The sequence below is a fragment of the Neofelis nebulosa genome, chromosome 3 (genome assembly GCF_028018385.1).
Source record: "Neofelis nebulosa isolate mNeoNeb1 chromosome 3, mNeoNeb1.pri, whole genome shotgun sequence".
NCBI lineage: Eukaryota > Metazoa > Chordata > Mammalia > Carnivora > Felidae > Neofelis > Neofelis nebulosa.
The window spans coordinates 199,769,796-199,795,137 of NC_080784.1; positions in this window are offsets into that span (position 1 = coordinate 199,769,796).

Here is a 25,342-nt window from a genome sequence, read left to right on the forward strand (position 1 = left end):
AATTTGCACTTGAATCCTCATTTCAGAGTGTGCTTCTACGACAAACCAGGTAACACGGTCACATGTCAAGAAAAACGTTCAACGCCTCGGTCCCAAAGAGAATCTTGCAAATGTCTATGTTCTTTCCCGGACATCGCAATACATGTGCACGTTTATACCTTAGAATAAGAATTCGTATGTTCCCAGCCATCATTTTGGGTCTAAGTAACAGTAGCTCTTGATTCCCTAGAAGCGACTCACTACCGTCTCTTGATTTGCAGCTCATTGTGAAATGGCTCCTCATGCTCCTCGCCATCTGGGTCCAAAATTTGCACATCTGCAAGAAACACTCCTTAAGCCTCAGTCCTACCTCCATGCCTGTCTTCAGGCACACCTGCAGAGGTAAAATGCTTCATTCCTGTATTACCCATGCACGTGGGCCTTCCACCATGCTGCTGGTGGCATGCCATCTGATTAAGCTGCCTTAAAGGTGGAAGCAGAGGTGAGCTGCTGGGATGGCTTCTCCTACCTGCCCGGCTAAGTGCCCCGATTCCTTCCTTGCGCAACCCCCTACTAGAAGCCCTCTGCTCAGAGTTAACTGAGCCAGATCGTCCCAGATCAGACCACGTGCTGTTCAGTCTTAAGAGGTGTTGGATGAATCTTCAGTGTTACTCCTCTGTACTCAAGTCCCCGAGAGAAAAGGTGTTTTTTTCTCCTTTCTCTCTCCTTATAAAAAGGAAAACACAGCCCCCCCCCTAGCACCACGAAACACACCCTGTAAGCCCTCCTTCCTCCAAGAATATTTTTTGTTCTCCTTTCCCCTCCCCCCACTAGCCATCTTATGAATTAGGTCAATTGTTGGAAGCCCTTGGTCCCTCTGTAATGATTTTGCTGTGCAAAAATCAAAGGATTACGGACACTCAGAATAGGAGGAGGCTGCAGAAGTCAACACCTTTGTTCTAGGAATGAGGAAATCAACAAGAAAGCCTCTAAGCAATTTGCCCGAATTCAAACAGGAAGTTAGCAGCAGGATGGGGAATAGAATCTAGGTTTCCTCAACATCTGCCCAGCGCTCATGATGCACAGCAAACAGAATATTGGCATGAAAGGGGCTTGCAGTCTATGAGATACAATAAAAATGTGATTAGAGAAGCTGGGGACAAGTAACACATTCATGTAATAAATATTTTGACGGCTTTTGACGCGCTAGGCACTGATCTAGATCCAACAGGGAACAAAACAGAAAAATCCCTCTGCTTTTGTGGAACTTACCTTTTAGTAGGTGAGACAGATAGTATAAGCCCATAAATAAATACAGCACATAGTGTGCTAGATATTTTAAGTGCCACGGTGAAAATTCATGCCCAGAAAGAGAGTAGGGAACCCCAGAAGAGGTAATATGAATTATAGTTTAAGATGTTGTTCAGGAAAATCCTCATTTGTGCACTAACATCTGAGTAAAGGTTGACTTGTTTCAGTGTGCTTTCCCTGCATGGAAGGTTCTCCCCTCACTCCTCTCCTGACCAACTTGTACTCATTCGTAGTGAGTACTGAAAGAGACCCTCTTTCAGACAGAACTTTTGTGACCTACCATCAATCTGAGTAAGGTCTGCCAGGCCCATATATGTTTTGATAAATCATGCATACCATGCTTTGAAACAACACATTTATTTATTTTGTAGTGTCTCTGTCTCCACCACTAATAGATCATTCTTATGAGTTGCAGGAACAGTATTCCCTGCCTTTATGTCACAGCACCCAAGATAGTGATGAGCTCATAAGAGGCTTACATACTTGTTTAATGCACAGAAGGACGAGTGGGTAGATGGATGGACGAATGGATGAATGGAGCAGAAATTAAATGAAACATAGAACAGGTGCGGTTGACAGTCTCCAAATAGGATGCCATCATATCTTTCCCTCTCTATGTACGCAAGCTGCAGCTGACATAAAGGTAGAGATTTCCATCCTCTCTATTCTGGGTGGAGCGTCATGACCTACTTACTCAAGGTACCATGGCAGAGGTGACATTTGGGAATTTCGGAGGCTATGACTTAAATTTCGCAACATCTTCCCACATCTCCCGGAACACTCACTCTAGAAGCTGGCTGCCATTTTAGAAGTCTGACTATGCTGAGACTCCCGTGCTAGGAGGAAGCCTAAAGTGGGCATGTGGAGACAGCACGTGACAGTAGAGAAACTGACCAGCCTCCGGGTGTCTCAGCCCAAAAGTCAGCCTCCAGCCCCGTTTGCCATCTGTTTGTAACCCCATGAGAGAATCTAAGCAAACCCGTTCAGTGGTCTAAAGAACCGTGGAGTATCATAATACATTGTTGTTTTAAACCACTAAATTTTGGAACATTTTGTTACACAGCCTTAGATAAATGGAATACCTAGGAAAACAACGTACTGAGACACTTACAAAGTCATTTGAAACATACACCGGCCATAGAAAAAAATAGAAAAGGTCGGTATGAAGGACACATTTTATAGATGACAAAAAACGAAGGGCACGGAAGCTAATCGCAGCCAGTAAGCGGCATACTCAGAATCCAGCTCCAGAATAAAAAGGGAGTCAGGAGACAGAAAAGAGGAGGGGATGAAAAGAAAAGACTTCATACCTTCGGAACATGCATAATCTCTTCTCAAATCCTTAACTGACTTTAGCTAAAGCCAAAAATATATAATCCACGTTGTCTTTACTGAACCGAGTGGGCCCACTCATCATGAGTGGCTTACACATGAGCTATAATTGAAAAAAAAATCAAAGACTTCTTTTCCTGGAATAGCCAGGGCCTCCGCCTTCCTACTCTCCAGAGCCCACACACCTGGGAAATATGTCTTCATACTCTTGGGTCCTTCTAGCTGCTCCTGGACTTGAACCAATCATTTAGTGACTCCCAAGAAGCCCAACAGAGCAAAAAGTTCAAAGCTACTTCCTGTTAATTAGCCCAGGAAGTTTTCAGGTTCCCAGCTGTGCAATTCATTTTCATGTGCGGTGTCCCCAATTAGGCCAACTCCGTCTGAAATTTCTGGAGCCGCAACTTGGCAATCGGTGGAGAGATGCACCAAGTTACCATAAGGTCAAGGTAGATTTTCTTTAGCGGTTCCTCCAAAACAACACTCTAGAATCGCTTAGCAGAGTAAAAACTGTATTTCATATCCTGAAAGTAAGTGTTCAGTTGTTAAAAGGGATGTATCAATGTTAAAAACCTGGCCTTTCCCCTTAATGCTAAAACCTAAAGGAAAGACCACTAGATTCTTTCCTTGACTTGTCCAACCCTGTTCTTGTGTTTTGAAATGTACTGTCAGTTGAGGAGAAGCTGTCTTTTCCTTTCCTTTTGGTCAAAAGGTCCACGTGTTGAATGGCTGGCCGAGGAATCCATTTAGCTCTAGGCATCTGCCATGTAAATGCTATTGCGTAAGAAAAGTGGTCTTCTTCACTGCATAAACATTAGAGAGGACAAATCGATCACAATGCCTTCCATGCCAACGACCCCTTTGAAAGGATTTCCCCTACACCCAGAACCTGCAGAAGTGGGCAATGCCAAGAGACATGGCTGACTGACCAGTGCCACAGATCCGTGGCCCAGACATGGCCCTGTCGTCTTGCATTTAAGCAAAATTCAGGGGGAGCTAATCAAATCCTTCCACTCTCTGCAATTCAAACAGAAATTCTAAGCAAAAGCCGTCTCCGCCGCAGAAGCAACTGCTCACAGCCATAGCAGACTGAGAGGTTAGATAGGACACGAAGGAGTGCAAGCGAGCCAGAATAATGAGTCGTCTATGAAACAGAGAAATGAACCAAGGATGCAAACAGCCAGCTGACAGCAAGAGGAAGTTGGAGCAGATGTGAAACTTGGGGTCGGCCTGAGAAGGCGAAGGAGACCACGCAGGTCCTTGGCACAGCCTTGGCTCCAGAAGGCTCCTTGGCCTTCAGATCCCGAATGGTTCCTGGCGAGCGTGCATCTTCACAACCTCCTTCTCACTTAAGCTGGAATGACCTCACGTCCTTCGTCAGAAGGTTGGCAATGTTCTGTGGCGTGGAGGCCACCATGGATCCTCCCTTAAGGGTTGGTAGGGAAGCAGCTGCATGGTCTTGAGATCTCCTGACGGTTGGGATAAGGAGCCATGTCCCTCCGAGGGGCCTGGTGTAAATGCTCCCCAGTGAGACCCCATGTTGCTGGAGCGGTGACTACCTGGTCCGTCTAATGTTCCCATTTGGGACGTATAAAAACTTTGGGAACAAAATTAAGTTTAGACAGTTGTCCCACAAAACACTGAGCCATTTTCTTGGCCTCTCTGAAGCCCACTCCAGTTTTCAGCAGGGAAACACTGACACTCTCCTTACTGGGAGGCTTCTGAGGGTCCTGTGTGGTTTGGGGCATGTGCCTTACCCCACCTCCCCAACTCCCCACATGCAACCACCACCCCTGAACACCTTTTTCTGGCTCCTTCTAACCAAGGTCCTTCAGAATCAAGTGTTCCTCCTCCCTTTCTCTTCCACAGGCCCATGGATCGGGACTTCTTCATTGTTTCATCTTTGATTTTTATCTACCGGTTCCTGAGACCAATTCAAATTCTTACATTTTTTTGCCCCAGATTAATAACAGCCTTGGTTTTACCTTACCATGAAAGCAATATATGTTTATTGTACATCATCTGAAAAATACAAACGAAATGGCCAAAGAAACAAAATTTTCAACCCAGAGACAACCGATGCGAACATTTTGGCATTCTTGTTCTTGACTTATTTTTCTATGAATATATTTATTTGTAGATACACAATCTGATGTTTTTGAATTATATATAATCTGCTATTTTTTCTTAACATTGTTTCATGAATATTTTAAGCTATCATTAAATATCTTCAAAAACATTCATTTAAATTCACTGCAGAGTATCTTATCAGATGAAAAGACAATATTTTACTCAACCATTTCTATAACGTTGTACATTTAGTTCAATGCTTCAAAGATCATAGTTCTTCCAGAGAAGTCGGTATTATAATGTTGAGTCTCATTAGGGTACAGATAGCAGGTGAACCAGATGACATAAGGACTCAGAGTGACCTCTGCAACCGGCCACCCCTGCATTTAATCTCACTGAACCATTTGCTTGTACAGGACCTCATGCAAGTTGTGTAACCTCCTGCACTTCAGTTTCCTGGTCCCTGAAATGGGGAAAATGAAAGTCCTTTCTTCTTAGGGCAGGTGGGAGGACTACACGAGTTAAAACCTGCAAACAGTTTGTGATTAAGCCGATGTGAGCACTATCAAGAAGGAGCTTGCCTCCACGCCTGATGTGGGCTTTCCAGTGGATACACATCTGTGGTTAAACCATGGCTTTCTTCCCATTCTTCCCATTCTTCCCATTCTTCCCATTCTACCCCCCCCCCTTGCTATTTTTCAGAGGAAGAGGAAGGACCTTCTTCGGTGGGAGTTTGGTAGAAGAAATTGTATGTGCCATGTAGTGGGTTAATAGGGGCACCTCAAAAAGATATGTCTGACTCCTAATCCCAGCGACCTATAGATGTGATCTCATTTAGCTAAAGGGCTTTTACTGAGATGATAAAGTTCAGACTCTTGAGATGAGATCATCCCCGATTTAGGGTGGTCCCTAAAGCCAATGACAGGTGTCCTTTAAGAGAAAAGTAGATATCCAACAGAGACACAGAGAAGAGGCGATGCGAAGCCCCTTGTGAAGACAGAGCAGAGATTAAAGTGATGTGGCCACAAGTCAAAGAGTGTCAGCAGCCACCCCAAACTGGAAGTGGCAGGAAAGAGCGTCCCCTAGAGCCTCAATTTTGGACTTCTGGCTTCCAGAATTGTGAGAGAATAGATTTCTGTTGTTTTGATCGCCCCCTCCCCGCCAGATTGTTACAGCAGCCACAAGAGAGCTGATATGTGTAGCCTAGATCCTTTGGCTGGGTGGCAAAGAGCCCATCGAGGCCAACTGGCTGCTTCTCCATGTCGCAGTCCTCATGTGGCCAGTGCCCCACAGGCACTACTGGAGCATCTGGCACAATGTGTCCCTGGATGGACCAGTCCGCCTAATAAAAAAGAACAATGTCAGGGAGCATGGTGGCTGACAGTTATATGTCACTTTCTTCCATTTCAGCCTGATCACGTTCAAATACATCTTTCCAGCTCTGGGTCTTTCTCCTTTTGTCCCCTTAATAGCATCAGGAACTCAGGAGGGTAGCTACAAATGCAGTAGCTACAATGAACTTTGTTACTTTTATTTTGAGAGAGAGACAGAGACAGAGACAGAGTGGGAGCGGAGGAGAGACTGAGAGAGGGGGAGACCCAGAATCCGAAGTAGGCTCCAGGCTCTGAGCTGTCAGCACAGAGACCGAGGCAGGGCTTGAACCCACAAACTGTGAGATCATGACCCCAGCCGAAGTCTGACGCCCAACCGACCGAGTAACCCAGGCGCCCCTGTTCCTTTTATCTCGAAATTCATCTCTATCTGCTTTTGGGGTAAGAGGGAAATTCTTTTATACAAGGACCACCTTCATACATACTTTTCATTTTGAGCCTTCTCGCAATTTTTCACCTTGTTTGTGGAGGGTTTCTGGAGGTGTCTGCCCCGTCTCAGGCTCCTATGACCTCAGCACTGAGTGTTGGATGCTCACCTGTGGCTTGTTTTTTGAATTCTTTCTCTCTTAATCTCTCAGTGTTAACCCGATACTGTGTTAGATTTGCTCATGCTTCCTTGGACTCGGTCCAACATTATCTTTCCCCTTCTTGGGCCCCTGCGTCATGCTGTTTTCATATCAGTTTCCTCCTCCCCATCTCTGGCTGAGAGCCTCAGGATCGTGCTTTAATAACCCTGTAATGGGGAGCGATGTGGCAATCCTGATGTAGACGCTCATCCCATGCAATAACAAACACATGAAAATGTGACACTATATTTTCAATGGAATTTTATACACAGTAATTTTCCCGTCTGCTTCTCCAATTAAATCCAATTTATTTCCCCATACAAAGTTTGGTCTTTCCTAAGTGACCCATGCCTGCAACTCCACACTCTTAAAAAAAGCTATGGTCATTGTCACTACCTGTTAACTAAGTTGTGTGAGGCTTTGTGATGCTTCATAATGATTCTATGTGCCTAATTCTTATTTGTCCAACTGGATTATAAAAACCTGGAATGGTATGGTCCTCAAGCATTAGTGACGGGGTGGGGTGGGGGTTTCCCAGACCTCTATGCTTTAGTGGGTCTTAAATCACACACACACACACACACACACACACACACACACATTTGACACACACACACCACATATTAAAGGAAAAAAGGATATTGTTACTTGAAATCAGGTGCTTCAGGCCAACATAGTACAACCCTTAACCATAAGCACATTCTCTTGTGATTCATACTATTCAGGACCCAGGGAATGCTTCACATATTTCTTGCTCTGTGTCCTTGAAGAAGATATGACTGCATCCTAATGACTTGAAGTTTGCAGGTTACACCATCGGCTGACTTTGAACATGGATGCTGCTTTAGAATCCAAGGAGGAATTGAGCGGAGGAAGTAGTAAGAAAAGACATATTAATTAGCTTACCGCATCTTTCCTTTCAGATGGCACGAATGCATTAAGTTATTGCAGAAGGAGAAGTTTTGCCACAATGACAAGTGTCCCTTTAGTTCTAGTTCATGGTACCGGGGATATGCAAGAAATAGGTAGGAAATATAACAGACTTAAAGAGCATATTTTTTGATTAATAACTTTTAAATATTGAAACTTGACATGTGGAATGTGAGCCTTTACTCTCCTGCCCTGGGCCCTGCAAACAGGAGGCGTGGGCCTTCCTGGAAGGTGGTAACCATGGCTACGGCCCCTAAACCTGCCCTCTATGTAGCTCAAGACTGCTCTACGTTTGGGAAGTATCCAGGCATATTTGTAAGCTATATTAAAGCTAAACATTAGCGGTTGAATCTTCCTGAAGTTTAGACAAAGCAACCTGTTTTTGAGATCCACATCTTTGGAACCTGAATAGGTTTATCAGGGGAGCGCCAGGCAGAAAACCAGTGTAATTCAGCTCCAGGGTAGGATTTGCAGAGCACCTCTGCAGCAGAGACAGGAAACGGGAGAAGGGAAAGTGCATTTGAGAACTGAACAGGGTTTTGAAGACAGGACTTATCCCCAAAGGTGTCATTTTCTTCTCCCGTAGCTGAGGATGCAAATAACTTCCTCTCACAGGACACAGAGACCATGCGAGCAATCACAGAAGAAGAGAGTGTGGGAGAAATGGGGACCCTTCTGCCAGTTCCACATGTGTGGCTTTTCATACGCCACGTAGAAATGCCACCACATGAAGGTCAGGAGACCTGAATTTTGGGGACCTGCAGCTCGTAGAGAATCCTACGATCATCGGGCCCTTGAAGACACGAGGGATAAAATAGCCAGCACTCCCGAGATGATTGTGTGGTTGGGATCCTACAGAAGCAGAGGGCTGGGGCCTGAGAAAAGAGAGGTTGGTGGTTGTATATATCTGTCATACCACAATTGTCGCAGAAATGACAAACTGGTTTAATCCATCATCTAAGGTATGATTGTTCTCAACGACATTTTCTTTTCACCTTTACAAAATGAAATCCTGCACTAAGAACTTTCCCTGGCATCACTAAGAAAGGGGCCATGCTGTTGAGAATGTTAGCAAAAATTCTGGTGCCCAGAGAGGGTAATCCAGAAAAATAGACCTCTTACTGAATGACAGAGGGAGAAAAAAGAAAAAAAAAAAAAAAGATGAAATAAGAATTAAGCAAATCCATAATGCAAATGCGGTGCCTTCAAGAACCTTCCGTGTTGTCTATTATACAATCAGTTACACTAGGTGGAAGCTGGGATGACTCCCGAGATACAAATGAGTAATTTAGGATGCATCGAATGTGGTTACTACGCCCAAGACTGTGGAGCTACTGAATCGTTTTGCCAGGATTCAAATTCAGGACATGCCCCCTGAAAGTCCTGATGCATGGCACTTAGCGCTCTGCTTCTGGCCCCAGTACTAACATAGAATTGACTTACCACTGCAGGCAGATGATTTAGTGGTATTAGATATTATCGTTTCCTACTGCTGCCCTAGCTGATGGCCACACACTAGGTGGGTTACGCCAATGTACACGCTTGTCTTCAAGTCCAAATGGGTCGGGAGGACTGCCCTCTCCCTGGAGGCTGTAAAGGAAAATCGATTTCTCTGACTAATCCAGCTTCTGGAAGGCACTTTCACTCTTTCACTTGTAGCTCCTCCTTCCATTTTCAAAGCCTATCACTTTGCTGCTATTATCACAGCTCTTTTCTCCTGACTTCGACCCTCCTGAATCCCCCTTCTGAGGACCCTTCTAATGACATCGAGGCAACCTCGATAATCTGGGACAATCTCCCCAACTCAAGATCCTTAATTTAATTATATCTGCAGAGCCTCTTTCACTTTATAAGGCAATACACTCACAAATTCTAGGGATTAAGACACGGACATCTTGGAAGGGCATTATTCAGCTTGCCAATAGCTCTTATAGATTGATAATGGCAGGCGCATTGTAGATGTTTTGCCTTTATTGAGTGCTGGCAGAGTGCAGAGCCTCCCACAGACAGTGAGGGGTCAGAGTCTCTCCCTGGCCCACTGCCCAGCTGCACGAGACACAACGTGTAGTTCTATGATCGCAGAACAAAATGCTCAAAGAGATAACAGAGAAGTCAATGTAAGTGACAACAGGACACAACGGTCCTTGACTGATGGACTCCTACCTACTCAGAGGCCTTGCCCCAAAGGCCCTGCCTTGGCAGAATCAACACAGCCACGTGTCCACAGGCTCCCTGGGATGGGGTTAATCTGGAGAAAGCTCTTGATCAAGGAGACAGGGACCTCCACCGTGGAAGAAGAGCTGAAATCATTTCAAATTGAAGCACGAAATGAAAGCTTCAAAATTAAACACAAAATCGCATGATTCTTAGAAATGAAATGGCCAAGGAGGTTATATCATATGATATATGATATAGATATATCATGGATGGAGCTTGGGGGCATTATGCTAAGTGAAAGAAGCCAAACAGAGAAAGACAAATACTGCATGATATCATTTACATGTGAAATCTAAAAAAGCCAAATTCATAGAAACAGAGTAGATGGTACTTACCAGGGACTAGGAATGGGTGAAATAAGGAGACGTTGGTCATAGAGTACATGCTTCCAAGTAGAAAATGAGTAAATTCTAAGGATCTAATACACAGAATTGAATAATGAATAATGATGTATTATATGGGTGAAAGCCCCTAAAAGAGTAGATCGTAAGTGTTCTCACAACAAAAAAGAAATGACAATTATGGGACATGATAGAGGTATTTGAAAACTCTCTGGTGGTAATCATTTTGTTGTATATGTGAATCAAATCCAAATCAACACCCCGTATACCTTAAACTCAATGTTATATGTCTATTCTATCTCAACAAAACTGGGGAAAAAAACTGTCCTCAAAATTCTGTTTCTACCATATATTATGTGATCTTAAATTACCCTAATTCCTTTCTCTAAACCTGATTCTCTTCTAAAAGAATGGATATTAGAATAATACCCACCTTTGGTATTGTAATAAGAATTAAATAAAATAATAGAATTAGTATACCACCTAGTATATTTAAAATTTTTTTTTCAACCTTTTTTATTTATTTTTGGGACAGAGAGAGACAGAGCATGAACGGGGGAGGAGCAGAGAGAGAGGGAGACACAGAATCGGAAACAGGCTCCAGGCTCCGAGCCATCAGCCCAGAGCCTGATGCGGGGCTCGAACTCACGGACCGCGAGATTGTGAGCTGGCTGAAGTCGGACGCTTAACCGACTGCGCCACCCAGGCGCCCCCACCACCTAGTACATTTAAATGATAGCATTTATTATTGTTGTTATGCAAGTGTTAGCATAACAAATAGTCTGTACACAAAAGTGCCTAATAAATATTTATTGAATCTCAATTTATTTATATCAAAAGTATAAAAAAATCAAAAAGACATTAACTTGAATTTTCCTTATTTATATTTTTCCACCACACTACCCAGAATGACAGAAAATTACAGACGTTATTGAAAATAGTTCTTCAAATGTCAGGGACACATTTTAATATATGTTAACAGAATGACTTTGCTTTCCAGCACTCCACAAAAAAATAAACTAATTAGGAGGAAGGAAAGAACATAAAACGAAAAATATTCTTCAAACAGAACATAAAAAGAGAGTTATTCTTCAAATATTTATAGGGTTTTGGCCCCAGAGTCTCCCATGTTTTCATGCTAATCCAATAGCCTCGGGAAGATGGGGGAAGGTGAGTGTGTAGTGTGGGGTGGGGAGAACCTCCAGAGAGTTACAAGATTGAGAGACTTTGCCTGGGGCGGGGAGGGTCTCCAAGATGTTCTCTGCCCCCTTTCTCTGGGTGTTAGGCAGTCGGTGGGCACAGATTGGAGGAAGGGGGATTTTGAATCTGGAAGATTAAGAAGCAACAAAAGTTCTGAGAAATGGAGACAAGACTGGTTGTTGCAATGGCTCTGGTTTTCAGGTCTCAAGCTACAGAACTCACCTGTTGGGGGTGGGGTATCAGCAGGAATCAGGGGACGAGTTTTAGATCCAAGATTGGGCAGGGCTGAGTGGTCTTTCCTTCCAGCGGGCCTGGTGTCATTGATGTGACTCAGCTCCACTGTCTCTTGGCCCTCAGGTGACATTCCCAGGAGACAGAGCAACCTGGCTGAGGACAGCTGGCTCTGCTCTGGGTGGGGCAGCAGTGCTGACAAGTGGAGCCCCCCAAGCCACAGAGGCAGCCGCCCCACGGGCACCCAGTGCTGGGCTAATGCTCTGTCTCCTGCGCTTTGCTCTTCTCCTTCGAGGCTCCTGGGGAGTTAGAGCCGGCTGGGGCTGAGGGTTTCTTTCGTTTGAGAAGTGTCTTTGACGCTTTCCACTTTGACAATCTCCAAATTGTCCAAACTAATACACTTGGGATTGTGAACCTGAGGTTCGGGAAAGAAGTGAAGAAGATACCAGCTGAAGTAAATGAAAGAATGAAAATACAATTGAAACACAGGAGAAAACTCTCACCTCTGTTGTGTCCTTTAATCCTAAGCATACCCTGATGAGAAGGGGTCAGTAGTCCCATCTTATAAAAAAAGAAAGTGATGTAAATAGACGTGAATTCTACCTCAGCTCTGACCCCCAACCCCAAGCCTGGGCCACATGTTCTGTTTCCTGGCGGAAGTGACTTCAGTGAAGGCTCATACACTTCCCACATTTAGTTTTTACTCATTTTCATCGAATTACAATTTACATACAATAAAGCACACAGATCTTAATTGTAAAGTTCAGTAAGTGTGTCAAATGTATATATGCAAATCATCATTACCTCTCACCACACCCTAGATTATTTCAATGGCCCCCAATATGTGCCTCCTGCTCCTTCCCAGCCATTCCCTCAGCAAACACTCTCCTGATTTCTATCACTTCATGTGCATAGACACATCATTTCTTACTCTGGAGGCTGGTTTATTTTTCTCAATGTAAATTTTTTTTTTTTTTTTTTTTTGTATATCAACCTATGTTATTGTACAGATCAACTATTCCTTTTTATGGTCAAGTAGTATTCCAATGTAAGAAAATGCCATCTTTTTTTTTTCTTCTTCTTCTTATTAGTTTATTCACCTAATCATGGATATTTGAGTTTTTCTGGTTTGGGACTGTTGAGAATACAGCTGCAGTGAACTTTTGTATACAGAACTTCCTAGGCACATATGTAGCCATTACTCTTGGGGGGATTTGCTGGATCATTGGGTCCACGTGTATTTGACATTAGAAAAAATTGCCAAATCATTTTTCTAAAAGTGCTTATATTTTATGTTCCCACGAACGATGCAAGAAAATTCAAGTGACTTCACAATCTCACCAATATTTGGTATTGGCCATTTTAAAATTTTAGCCATTCTCATGAGTGTGAAATCGTATTTCACAGCTGACCAAAATGTAGGTAACATGTTAGTGCTATGTGCCTATGTGATTACAAAGATAAAATATTGCACAGGGAAAATAAAAATCACCACATCTGACCAAATGACCCAGCCATCAATAGATTTACATGCTCATGATAGTTTAAATTCCAAAGAAAGATTGAAACAAAAGTATGATATATTTATAACAGGCAGAAGGAACACTTAGAACGTGGGTTAGTGGTCGATATAAAGGAAAGAGATGTAAAAGAAAGAAAAATCCTCACTGTCCATGCTGAGAACACATCACTCAAAGCTTCAAACTGGAAAAGCAACAAGTAGGCATTTAATTTGTTATATAAACACGGAGATAAATGGCACTGGAAGTGGTTGTCCTTGGTTGAGAAGAAATACATTTGGAAAGTGGTCAGGGACAGTCTCTTCCATAACAGCACTTAGGGAATGACTTTGCTTTTTGTACTAAATGCGTGAATAACTGCTAAAAATTTTTAGAAAGGAAAACTTGAAAAAAATGTCTTGAATCTAAGAATCTAGAGGGGTCTGAATTTAAATAAAGGCGCCTCCATGAACCAGCAGGGTCTCTAAGTGGCTGTGGATCTCAGTTCCCTTTTCTGTACTAAGATGATGGCAGCGAGATCTTTCATTCAGTGATGATCAGAATTGAAATCGTTCATGGCAGGGTCCTAGGTCCCATCCATAATCTGTAAGTCCTAACATCTGGCCTCAAGACTCAAAGTTTTGTACATTCGGTAAAGCTTTAGTTGATCCTAATGCTTACCGTAGCTAGGTGAGCGTGGGATGGGGCACCAGACACATTTGGCTTTAATCCCTGTCTTGCATAGACTAGTAACCTAGGAAATTTCCTCAAACTGCCTTAGCCTCTGTTTTCAAACTGTTTGAATAAAGTGTGGTGATTTCTTCTGCATACAAAACCTTCAAGACTGGGGCTGCCATTGGTGGGCATTCAATAAATGTGAATTCCCTCACCCTCCATGAATCAGCTTTGTCTCTGATATAAAATTATCTTGGTGCATTACCGAATCAGACAGTTATAATAAAAAACTCCAGACATTGAATTGAATCCAGCTTCAATTGTACAAACTACCAACAGCTGGTTATTGAGTGACTGGTATGTGCCCAGCATTCTGTTGGATGCTGTGAGGACAATTAGCATTTTAGGAACAGAAGTTTATGTCTTAAGAGGTCATCTTGACAGACGGCATCAATGCAAAGACATTTTGGAGCCAGAGAATTATTAAAGATGGAAGGCACCTTAAAGCATTTCTGGTTAAACACCCCCATTACATAAAGAAAGGGACAGGGGATCTGTGAGGTTGAGATTTCCTCCAAAGTATATAGACAATGAAGGAGAAACATACCAGACTCAGGTGGAACAATTCAGAGGTCACTTTTCTTTTTTCTTTTTTACTAAAAAAAATTTTTTTAATGTTTATTTATTTTTGACACAGAGAGAGGCAGAGCGTGAGCAGGGGATGGGCATGAGCAGGGGAGGGGCAGAGAGAGGGGGAGATACAGAATCTGAATCAGGCTCCAGGCTCTGAGCTGTCAGCACAGAGCCCGACGCGGGGCTCAAACTCACAGACCGCGAGATCATGACCTGTGCCCAAGTCAGGCGCTCGACCGACTGAGCCACCCAGGCGCCCCTGAGGTCATTTTTCTTTAATGCAACAATGATTTTCAGAACGTTTTAAAAATTATTATTAGCTGGAAATATTTCTTCCAATCAAACATATCTTGGAAGTTTGACATATGAGAGCAAGCCTTCTCTGTTTGACATAGGATTTGGATGTCCGGAGTTACACCCACTTGGACCCTTCATGGAAACTCAAAAACTGGCTATCCAAATATCACCAACATAACCTGACAATAAGACAAAGGTGAGTTTATGGCTTACTGGGGTAAAGGAAACACAATCTTTGCAAAGCTTTGGCAGTGTCCCAGCACGGGAATGGTAAGATCAGAATTTATTGAGATTCGGAAGTCTGCCTTAAGGAAAGTCTTTGAATGTGTGTACTTGATAAGGGTCAGAAAGCAATCATGATACAACAGTCTGGGATTGGTGGGAACGGCAAGGCGAGGACTTTTACGTGAAGGATTCAAAGAATTTAAGGGTCCGAAGTGTTGCTGCTTTCCATTAAAGGGTCAATGGGTGTTTTAGGAAGTTCCCTAAATGAACAATCCAAACAGGTAATGGTTCTCATTAATGTTTTTTTGAGCACAGCTAGAAAACCACCCTCACCCTGGCCCATGCCTCCACCAGACGTCCATCCTCACTGTAGCTGACATTCGGTGTAAGGGACCCTAGCTTTTCTTTATAAAAATTGTGAAGTCTCTTTGGCCATCTAACCTCCTGTTTCGCCTCCACATCTTCTCCTCAGCCTGCCCCCCCTCCACTTATGTCTGATGAATTTCCACCTATGAATTTCCACCTTTGGACTCTACTACAAGTAAGATCATTCAACATTTCATCATACTTCTAGTCATCCCAGTGACCCTACACACCTGGCCTAGACCCAATCCCTGGCCTTTCGGCAGCTATCAGTCTAGAATTTGGGATAGGTCCAGCTTTATCTGCCTGGGAAAGGGTTTGACATCTAGGCTGCTTCCCTAGTTGTGTTGTGTTATGTTATGTTGTTTTGTTTTGTTTTGGTTTGGTTTGGTTTGGTTTGGTTTGTTTTAGAGACAGAGAGAGAGAGAGAAAGAATCCCAAGCAGGCTCCATGCTCAGCAAGGAGCCCCCCAGGGGACTCGATCTCATGACCGTGAGATCATGACGTGAGCCAAAACTAAGAGTCAGATGCTTAACCGACTGAGCCACCCAGGCACTCCTGCCTCTCTGGACTTTTGAGTGACATTTTTTTTTTATTTTGTCACGGGCTTGGAAAATAACACGTACTGATAAATGTATTAAATTTTCCAAGGGTACAGTTAGACAGAGTGCCAAAACATTGTTCCCTCTGCTGAAGAACATGACCTCCTCTCTCCTCACCTAATGTATTATTTTTCCACTTGCTGCTAGACACAAGGAATGATAAGGATGTTCTATCAGATGAACGGACGTCTCTTGGGAATAAATTGAGATTCACTTTGTCACAAAACACGCAAAGAGAGCGTGTGAAGCACATCGTTTCACCTGAATGTGGCAAGCTTGACTTACAAAGCTAGCTCTACTACTTACAAGTTTTACAACCTTGAAAACATCATTTAATCTCTCTCATCCTCGGTGTCTTTACCCTCATTCTAAAAATGGAGACAGCAATTCTTTTTTTTTTTTTTTTTTATTAGACCTATATATTGAGAACTGAGTATTTGATGTAGCTATCGCCTTAGAATCACTCCCTTGGTGTTGCAAGTCCTTTAAAAGAATTAGGGAGGTGGCAATTCTTATCTGATAAATTGCCAGAATTAGGGTGTACAATATAAGGTACCAGGTGTATGGTACATCGTCCAATTATGGTAGTTATTATTTTTACTTTCTTTGGTGGGAATCTATCTTCTACGCCTGCATATAAATACTTCCAAAGATAGTTATTGCTGTCATTGTTATAAGAATTCTATCAATGTATGTCCCAAATGCAGAAGTTGAAGAAAAAAAATAAGTGGAAGGTAAAAGGAAGAGGGATGAGAAAAGAAGGAAAGAAAACTCATGGTGACGTTTTACCATCTATCATGGACCACAATAAGTTTGCGGCACTCCTTGACCCATCTGTCAGATCCCGTTGCCATCACCCTACTTTACAGATGACGAAGGTGAAGCCCAGAGACCAGGCAGTAATTTATCCAATGCGCCATCCAGTGGGCTGGGTTTGTGCATAGTCTAACAACTCTCCATGTTCACAGTTTGTTTTCCCTGCATTAATGCTGAAGAAACAAGGGCAGAAATTGACACGTAAGACTCAAATCGACAGAGCTAGTGTGATGTATCCTGGGTGCGACTCCAGATCTATCTACTTCTACAGTTCCCACAACTTTTGTGGCTCAAAGGCTTCGTACTAAGAAAGTGTCCACGTACAGAACTTTTTTTTTTCAAAGTCACAGTTTTGTTGTTGCATGAAGCAAAAGCAAATACTCTATTCATTCAAAAATGAAATTCACTTTGAGAAAATACCCTCGAGGACCTCAAACGCAGTGGCAATATTTTATTTTAAGAGCTTGCATTCCTAAGAAACAGAACTCGGGTCCATTACGGGGAGTCTACCCAGAGACAGACATCTGTGCTTCTATTCATTTAGCCAACAAGTATTTCAAACACTGTATGTACCAAGAATCATGTTAGGCTTTCCATCATGGCTCTTGGTAGCATTGACACCTTTTAATCCTGGTTATATGTTGCTTTTGTTGAGAAGAGAGAGGACAAGGTGGCCTGGGGACAAGGTGGCCTGGGGAGTTCACACCGATAATACTGGTTACCGTCTTACTGCCTGTGCTTTTGGACCAACACTCACATCAACGTCACAGGTATCAGATGAGAACGACCACCGTTCTCATACATAATGACACTCTTGCTGAGAGTCGATATGTAATTTGCCCGAAGTCACTCAACTTGAAAGTGGTAGAGATGATGGTCAAAACCAGAGGTCTTAACCATTAAATCTTCTGACGACAGCACATGGTGTGATAGAGCAAACCAAAAGATTGCCGGTGGGTAAGAGCTGAAAGATAAGATACCTCTGCCAAAAAGCCCAAGCCCATGGAATAAGCTATCAGGTGGTGCCAAGATACAAAAACAAACCATAAAAATTAGTCCAAGTAAAGGTAGCATGGAGGGAAGGCCAAGTAAGATGCATAAGACCACCAGCCATAGCAATGAAACCGGAAAGCTGGTATTTTCATCATATTTTGCAGTTGTGCTTTATTAAGAAAAAAAAAAAAGTCATGTGACTTGTGTAAGCCATTATCTGTGATATCATAGCCAGGAACACCTGAGAATATATAGCAGGCTCTTTGAAACTTGGACAAATAGTATTTATTTCTCATGCCAGGAGTCTTGTAACAATTTGCAGACGAGCCTGTATAAATTCTCACTACATAAGGAAGTAGGGAGGTCAGTAAAATTTTATTTTTTTTATTTATTTTTAAAATTTTTTTTTCAACGTTTTTTATTTCTTTTTGGGACAGAGAGAGACAGAGCATGAACGGGGGAGGGGCAGAGAGAGAGGGAGACACAGAATCGGAAACGGGCTCCAGGCTCCGAGCCGTCGGCCCAGAGCCCGACGCGGGGCTCGAACTCACAGACCGCGAGATCATGAGATCGTGAGCTGGCTGAAGTCGGACGCTCAACCGACTGCGCCACCCAGGCGCCCCTAGAGGTCAGTAAAATTTTAAAGAAGAAAATGTACCCTCCCAATAGCAGCCAAGTCCCCACCTGTAAGGATAAGGCTTAAACTAAAGTAAGGATTTCGTCAGCCAGTCATTCTCAATAAATGTTTTGGGAGCATCTTCTTTGTACCAAGTTCTGTTTAAGACGATGGAAGTAGACTAAAATATATGGACAACAAAACGCTTGGGTTCGTGCAGTGGTACTTCAGTGGAGGAGGGAGACGCAACACAAACTAAATTAAAGAATTTCTGACAATGTCAAGTACTGTGAAGAAAATAACAAAACAGTATGATAAGAAGTGGCCGGCAGAGAGAAGCTGCTTCCCATGCGCTGCTCAGATTGGGCATCATCATGAGCTGCACGGGGCCACACAGAGTAAAGGAAGGAGATAAACTTGGGTGGTGAGCAAGGGGAGTTTGAAAAGAGTTTTTAGAAAAAGTCGTGGGTTCCATTTTGTCACAGTTTGAGGGCTGGTATATAGGTCAGATTTTATTCTGGGTGCAAAGGGAAACCATGGAGGGATTTTATATTATAGATGTAAGGTTTATAAATGTATTTATCAAATAAAGAAATGCATCAATATGGTTACTTATATAAATTTACATTTATAACACATTTTTATAAATATAAAATTTATATTGAATTTTATATTGGAAATGGGAGGATTTTTAATTGGAGCAGAAAGGGGTTGATATAATCTGGATGGTACTTTAAAAATATCTCTGTACATCAGTTGATGGACATTTAGGCTCTTTCCATCATTTGGCTATTGTCGGAAGTGCTGCTATAAACATTGGGGTACATGTGCTCCTATGCCTCTGCACTCCTGTATCCTTTGGGTAAATTCTTAGTAGTGCTATTGCTCGGTCATAGGGTAGATCTATTTTTAATTTTTTGAGGCACCTCCACACTGGTTTCCAGAGTGGCTGCACCAGCTTGCATTCCCACCAACAGCGCAAGAGGGTTCCCGTTTCTCCACATCTTCTCCAGCATCTATAGTCTCCTGATTTGTTCATTTGTTTGATTTGTATTTCCCTGATGAGGAGTGATGTTGAGCATCTTTTCACGTGTCTGTTGGCCATCTGGATGTCTTCTTTGGAAAAGTATCTATTCATGTCTTCTGCCCATTTCCTCATTGGATTATTTGGTTTTTGGGTGTGGAGTTTGGTGAGTTCTTTATAGATTTTGGATACTAGCCCTTTATCTGATATGTCATTTGCAAATATCTTTTCCCGTTCCATAGGTTGCCTTTTAGTTTTGTTGACTGTTTCCTTTGCAGTGCAGAGGCTTTTTATCTTGATGAGGTCCCAATAGTTCACCTTTGTTTTGAATTACCTTGCCTTTGGAGATGTGTCAAGTAAGAAATTGCTGTGGCTGAGGTCAAAGAGTTTTTTCCTGAATGGATAAAGAAGATGTGGTTTATGTATACAATGGAATACTACGTGCAATGAGAAAGAATGAAATCTGGCCATTTGCAGCAACGTGGATGGAACTGGAGGGTATTATGCTAAGTGAAATAAGTAAGGCAGAGAAAGACAGATACCATATGTTTTCACTCATATATGGATCTTGAGAAACTTAACAAAAGACCATGGGGGAAGGGAAGAGAAAAAAAGGTAACAGAGAGGGAGGGAGGCAAACCATAAGAGACTTTTATGGACTGAGAACAAACTAAGAGTTGATGGGGGGTGGGGGTAAGGGGAAAGTGGGTGATGGGCATGGAGGAGGGCACTAGTTGGGATGAGCACTGGGTATTGTATGGAAACCAATTTGACAATAAATTATATTTAAAAATAAAATAAAAAATAAATAAAAATGTCTCTGTAGCTACAGATTGTAGGGAAGTACATATGTAGGAGCACATGTACCCCGATGCTTGAATTCTCGCTTGGAATTTAAGCTATTTTATTACTCCAAGCAAGAGATAGTGTTAGCTGGCACCAGTCAAAGTCAGTGGAAATGGAGAAACATGAGAAGACTGAGGGTGAATCACGGAGGGAAACACGCCAATGGACTGCCCTAGAGGTTGGAAAGAAATGTAATCAAGAACAACTTCACATGTTGGAAAGTGCTGTGTACTTGGAAAGATTACCAAGGGATAGGTCTGGGGATGCAAAATAGAAGGGTTCCTGTTTTGAGGTTGCTCGATTTGAAATTCCTTTAGATATTCGAGTGGAACAGTCGAGTAAGCCACTAGAAAAGTTCTTGAGCTCAAGGGAGTTTTGAAGGCTAAAGATATAAATTGGGGAGTCATCAATAGCTTATTGATGCTATTTAAAGCTATAGATGGATTGGGGCGCCTGGGTGGCTCAGTCAGTTGAGCGTTCGACTTTGGCTCAGGTCATGATCTCTCGGTTTGTGGGTTCAAGCCCCACGTCGGGCTGTGTGCTGACAGCTCGGAGCCTGGAGCCTGCTTCGGACTCTGGGTCTCCTTCTCTCTCTGCCCCTCCCCCACTTGTGCTCTGTCTCTCTCTGTGTCTCAAAAATAAATAAATGTAATAAATAAATACATAAATACATAAATAAATAAAGCTGTAGATGGAGATGAAATCACCTAGACAAGAGTAGGTAAGAGAGGAAATGAGAACATTCCCCAGGCATTTGACAGCTAAGCGCTGCAGAGAGAAGCAGAATATTTTCCCCTGGTGCTGCACCAGCAATACAGACGCTTCATTGAAGTGGAGGGGGAAATTTTGCCCTTGAGAAGCAGCATTGTCTTACCCTTTAGGGAAGTGCTCAGAGTTAAGTCAAAGGAGCAGGTGAGATCTACAGCTGGAGAGACCACACAGAGTCTAGAGGAAGTTCAGTTCTTTGGGGGAGATGTCCCATTGAAGCTCTCACCCAGACGCTTTATTTTCACTTTTTAATTTAATTGTATTATATATTGTACTGGATTGTATTGTGTTGTATTGTATTGTATATAGCATTATAAGAAATCAATAGGAAGGAGGCATTCTCTCTCTCTCTCTCTATCTCTCACACACACACACACACACCTGAAACCAAAACTGAAAATAACAAAGAACAATACATATATCTTGGCACGATCAAAGGTCTCACAGAAGCTTTAGGATGTCCATTTAAGAGTCTTAACATCAAGGGAGGAACAGTTATGACAAAGAGGGACAATACCATTCAATCCCAGGGCCAAGATTTTTCTGTATTCTGGTTCATTATCAGAAAAATGTGGGTTAAGGACACAGAAAGAGGTAAACAATACACAAGATAGCTTGAAGAAGACGAGAGTAGGTGTAGGATTTGTAAGTGCTGAGGACAAAGGACTAAGTTTTCTACTCTCAGAGCACACGTGGTCATGCAAAACAAATGATGTCACACGCTGTCATGGCCGCCAGGATAGACACGATTGCAGCTGGTGGGACACTACAGGATATGTGATGAATTAGAATAGAAAATTATTAGGTGTAAAAGTTACCTCACACCTTAAAACAGGAATGTTGAGGGGCGCCTGGGTGGCTTGGTCAATTAAGCATCTGACTCTTGGTTTTGGCTCAGGTCATGATCTCACAGTTTTATGGCTTAGAGCTCCATACATCAGGCTCTGTACTGCTGGTGTAGAGCCTGCTTGGGATTCTCTCTCTCTCTCTCTCTCTCTGCCCCTCCCCCGCTCATGCTGTCTCTGTCTCTTTTCAAAACAAATAAATACAATTTTTAAAACATGAGTGTTGAGGGGCACCTGGGTGTCTCAGTCAGTTAAGCCTTGGACTTTGGCTGAGGTCATAATCTCATGGTTCATGGGTTTGAGCCCTGCTTCGTGCTTTGCACTGACAGCTCAGACCCTGGAATCTTCTTTGAATTCTGTATCTCCCTCTCTCTGCCCCTCCCCTGCTCATTCTCTGTCTCTGTCTCTCTCTCTCTCTCAAAAATAAACATTATAATTTTTTTAAATGAGTGTTGACACTCACATATTATAATACTATAAAATACTTCTATATTTTCTTTCTTCCTCCATTATTCTGCTTTTTATTTCTTTTTAACCCACATAGCTTCATAATACCTTCATAATTTCTGGACCATGCACATTCCAAGGGATGCCAAATTTATCAGTGTGATCTGTGAAGTGAGGAGAATGTAACAAAAGAGGAAAGCTGACCTTTTCTCCATACTTATTATAAGAGGACATTTTTAAAAATTGTGTATATATATATATATATATATAATATATATTTTAATTTTGATGTGTCATCTCACATTCTGAGTTTCCCCTTCAGCTTATGAACTTCTCCCGCCAAATGAATCTGTTTCAGTGAGAAGAATCAAATTATTTTAATGGAGGTTTTTCAAAGCTACTTTGACATTATGCTGTTTCAGCATACAGGTGAACACTTCAATGAAGAAAACAGGACCATGTGCTTTCAGCTTTTCACCAAAGGATAAGAATGGTCTTTGCTCTGGATTTGTATGTTTATGAAAACATCCTATCATATGGTTCATCCTTTCCTTGGAGAGTGACGTCAGATCAGACTGTCTGGATCTGAAACCCATCTCTGAGGCTAACTTATTATGTGGCTTTGGACAAATTACTCTGGACATTGCTAGTTCCCCAAGTCGTCCATTGGGGATGATGATGATGATGAGAAAGAGGAGAAGGAAGAGGACAAACAACGAACTTTGTTGGATTAAAATCAAGATTAGATTCATTAATATAGATAAAATACTAAAAACAGAAATTCCACAAGAGATGCCATTAACACGATTCATCCTTGCAACCAGCATTGATTGAGAACACACTGTGTTCAAACTATTCTTTTTTTTTTTTAATTTTTTTTTTAACATTTATTTATTTTTGAGACAGAGAGAGACAAAGCATGAACGGGGGAGGGGCAGAGAGAGAGGGAGACACAGAATCGGAAGCAGGCTCCAGGCTCTGAGCCATCAGCCCAGAGCCCGACGCGGGGCTCGAACTCACGGACCGCGAGATCGTGACCTGAGCCGAAGTCAGACACTCAACCGACTGAACCACCCAGGTGCCCCTGTGTTCAAACTATTCTATCACTGTAAGAGACACAGGGATGAGTGACGTTGTCACCCTCTAGTGTAAAACCAGTCTAATAAACAGATACAAAATCCCCTGCCCTATGGGCTATCACTCGCTCTACTCCTATTATCGAAACCCTGGTCCCTTCCTTGTATTACTGACACTTTGATACCTGGGCATGAATCCCGCACCCCAGTCTTGTAATCTTCCTAAAGGCCATCGATGTCTGAGCAAATCACTCATCCAAACTCCAACCCAGGATCCTTTATTTCCTCACACTCACTGATAGTTCCTTTATCAGCCACCCACTGATACTGACAACTACTTTCCTTATAAACAGTAAATATAACATCCTACTCTTCTATTTCAATTTCCCATTTTTCCACCTCTTCACATCTTTTTTTTCTCTTTACATCCCAAAGTAGAAGTTTAGCCAGATGAATATGTGGATGTGTTTGGGACGGGGCAGGCAGGCTTTATGTTCTGGTAGTGTGCTTTCCCCATGCTCATGTGCATATGAGTCACCCAAGGATCTTAATAAAATACAGATTTTGAAGTTTTCCAGTCGGTTTTGAGTGAAGCCTAAAATTCTGCAACTCTAATAAGCTCCCAAGTGATGTTGGTGTTACTGGTCCAAGAACACACTTTAAAGAGTGGTGTTCCAGTAGTCTTGACATTGTCATGTTTCAGAGGCAAGCTGTGAGCCCTGGAGATTCAAACGTGCGATTTATGTTAGCACCTTGAGTAAAAATTCTTTCAGAGGGTGACTCACATTAACCAAATTCATGAATGTCAGGCATATAAGCAGAGAAGAAAATGGGCTGTAATGAGAAGCAAGAATCACAGGGAGCAAGATACTTAAGTCTATATGGCCAGCCATTATCACTCTTGGACTGACTTACAGACAAAGTCAAATAGTGTAGGATATGGATTGGAAAACGTGGAATCAGAACGAGAATACTTGAATGGATCGAATATACAAATGTATCGCAATTTCTTATATGTCCTCAAATTCAAATTTGCTGATCAGCCTCCACCTATCTAAATCCCTTTTCCCTGTGATTTCATGTCCAATGAACTCCAAGCCAAGACATATATTCTTTCTTCACATTTGTCAGAGCAGTATAAGTTCTTTATCTGGAACACCCACTTACAGACAGGCATATTATTGATTGATATTTGTGGAGTTTAGCTATTTGAGCTGCAAAATAAATGTAGCAATAAACACTAATATCTAGTGAATCCTTGCTGTAAGCTAAGCTTGGGTTCTACCATTTTATAGTCACAATGTCAATATCAAGTCAATACTAGCATTATCCTCTTCTATGGAGGAGGAAGGAGAGGCAGTGAAAGATTTAGTAGATTCCAGAACCGAGATTTACACCCAGCCAAGCTGGCTTCTGAGACTGAGCTATTTAACCAAGAGTTGACAAAGACTTGCCACACTAGACAACATTTTTTTATAGGTGTAGTATGTGAAAAGAACATCGAATACTGGAAGAAGTAGTTTCACTTAAAAATACATATTTATGGAAAATAAATTGTGGGTTTCCACCCACTTAAAATGTATGAACTATGGCTTATCTACATCAACCTGGATCAACTCAGAAACATAACAAGAGCACATATAATATTAGAATATGTATATTATGATTCCACATGTATAAAGCTAAGATGGAAACATCTAAAACTTGGAAATAAGACAGAAATATCATTACCAAAGCAGAAAGAAGCCCTTTCAACATTGTTCTAGAACCAAGCCCACCTAAGGGTAATATGACTTTCGTTTAGCTTACTATTTGCTACTGATCAACAACACAGCTCTGGACAGTAGATGTTAATTTTTGAAGGTTGTTAGGTTACAAATAATTTCTATCCATTAGAGGACATATTCCCAAAGTTTATGGACTTATTGACCTGTAGGCCAGCAGAGTTTTTCTTTAACTAAGCAATCACAATTCACCATTTTATCATTCATTAGCTTTTCATCAGTTTTATACTCTGGTCTCTCTTCTCCTCCTTGAAATCACCACTACCAG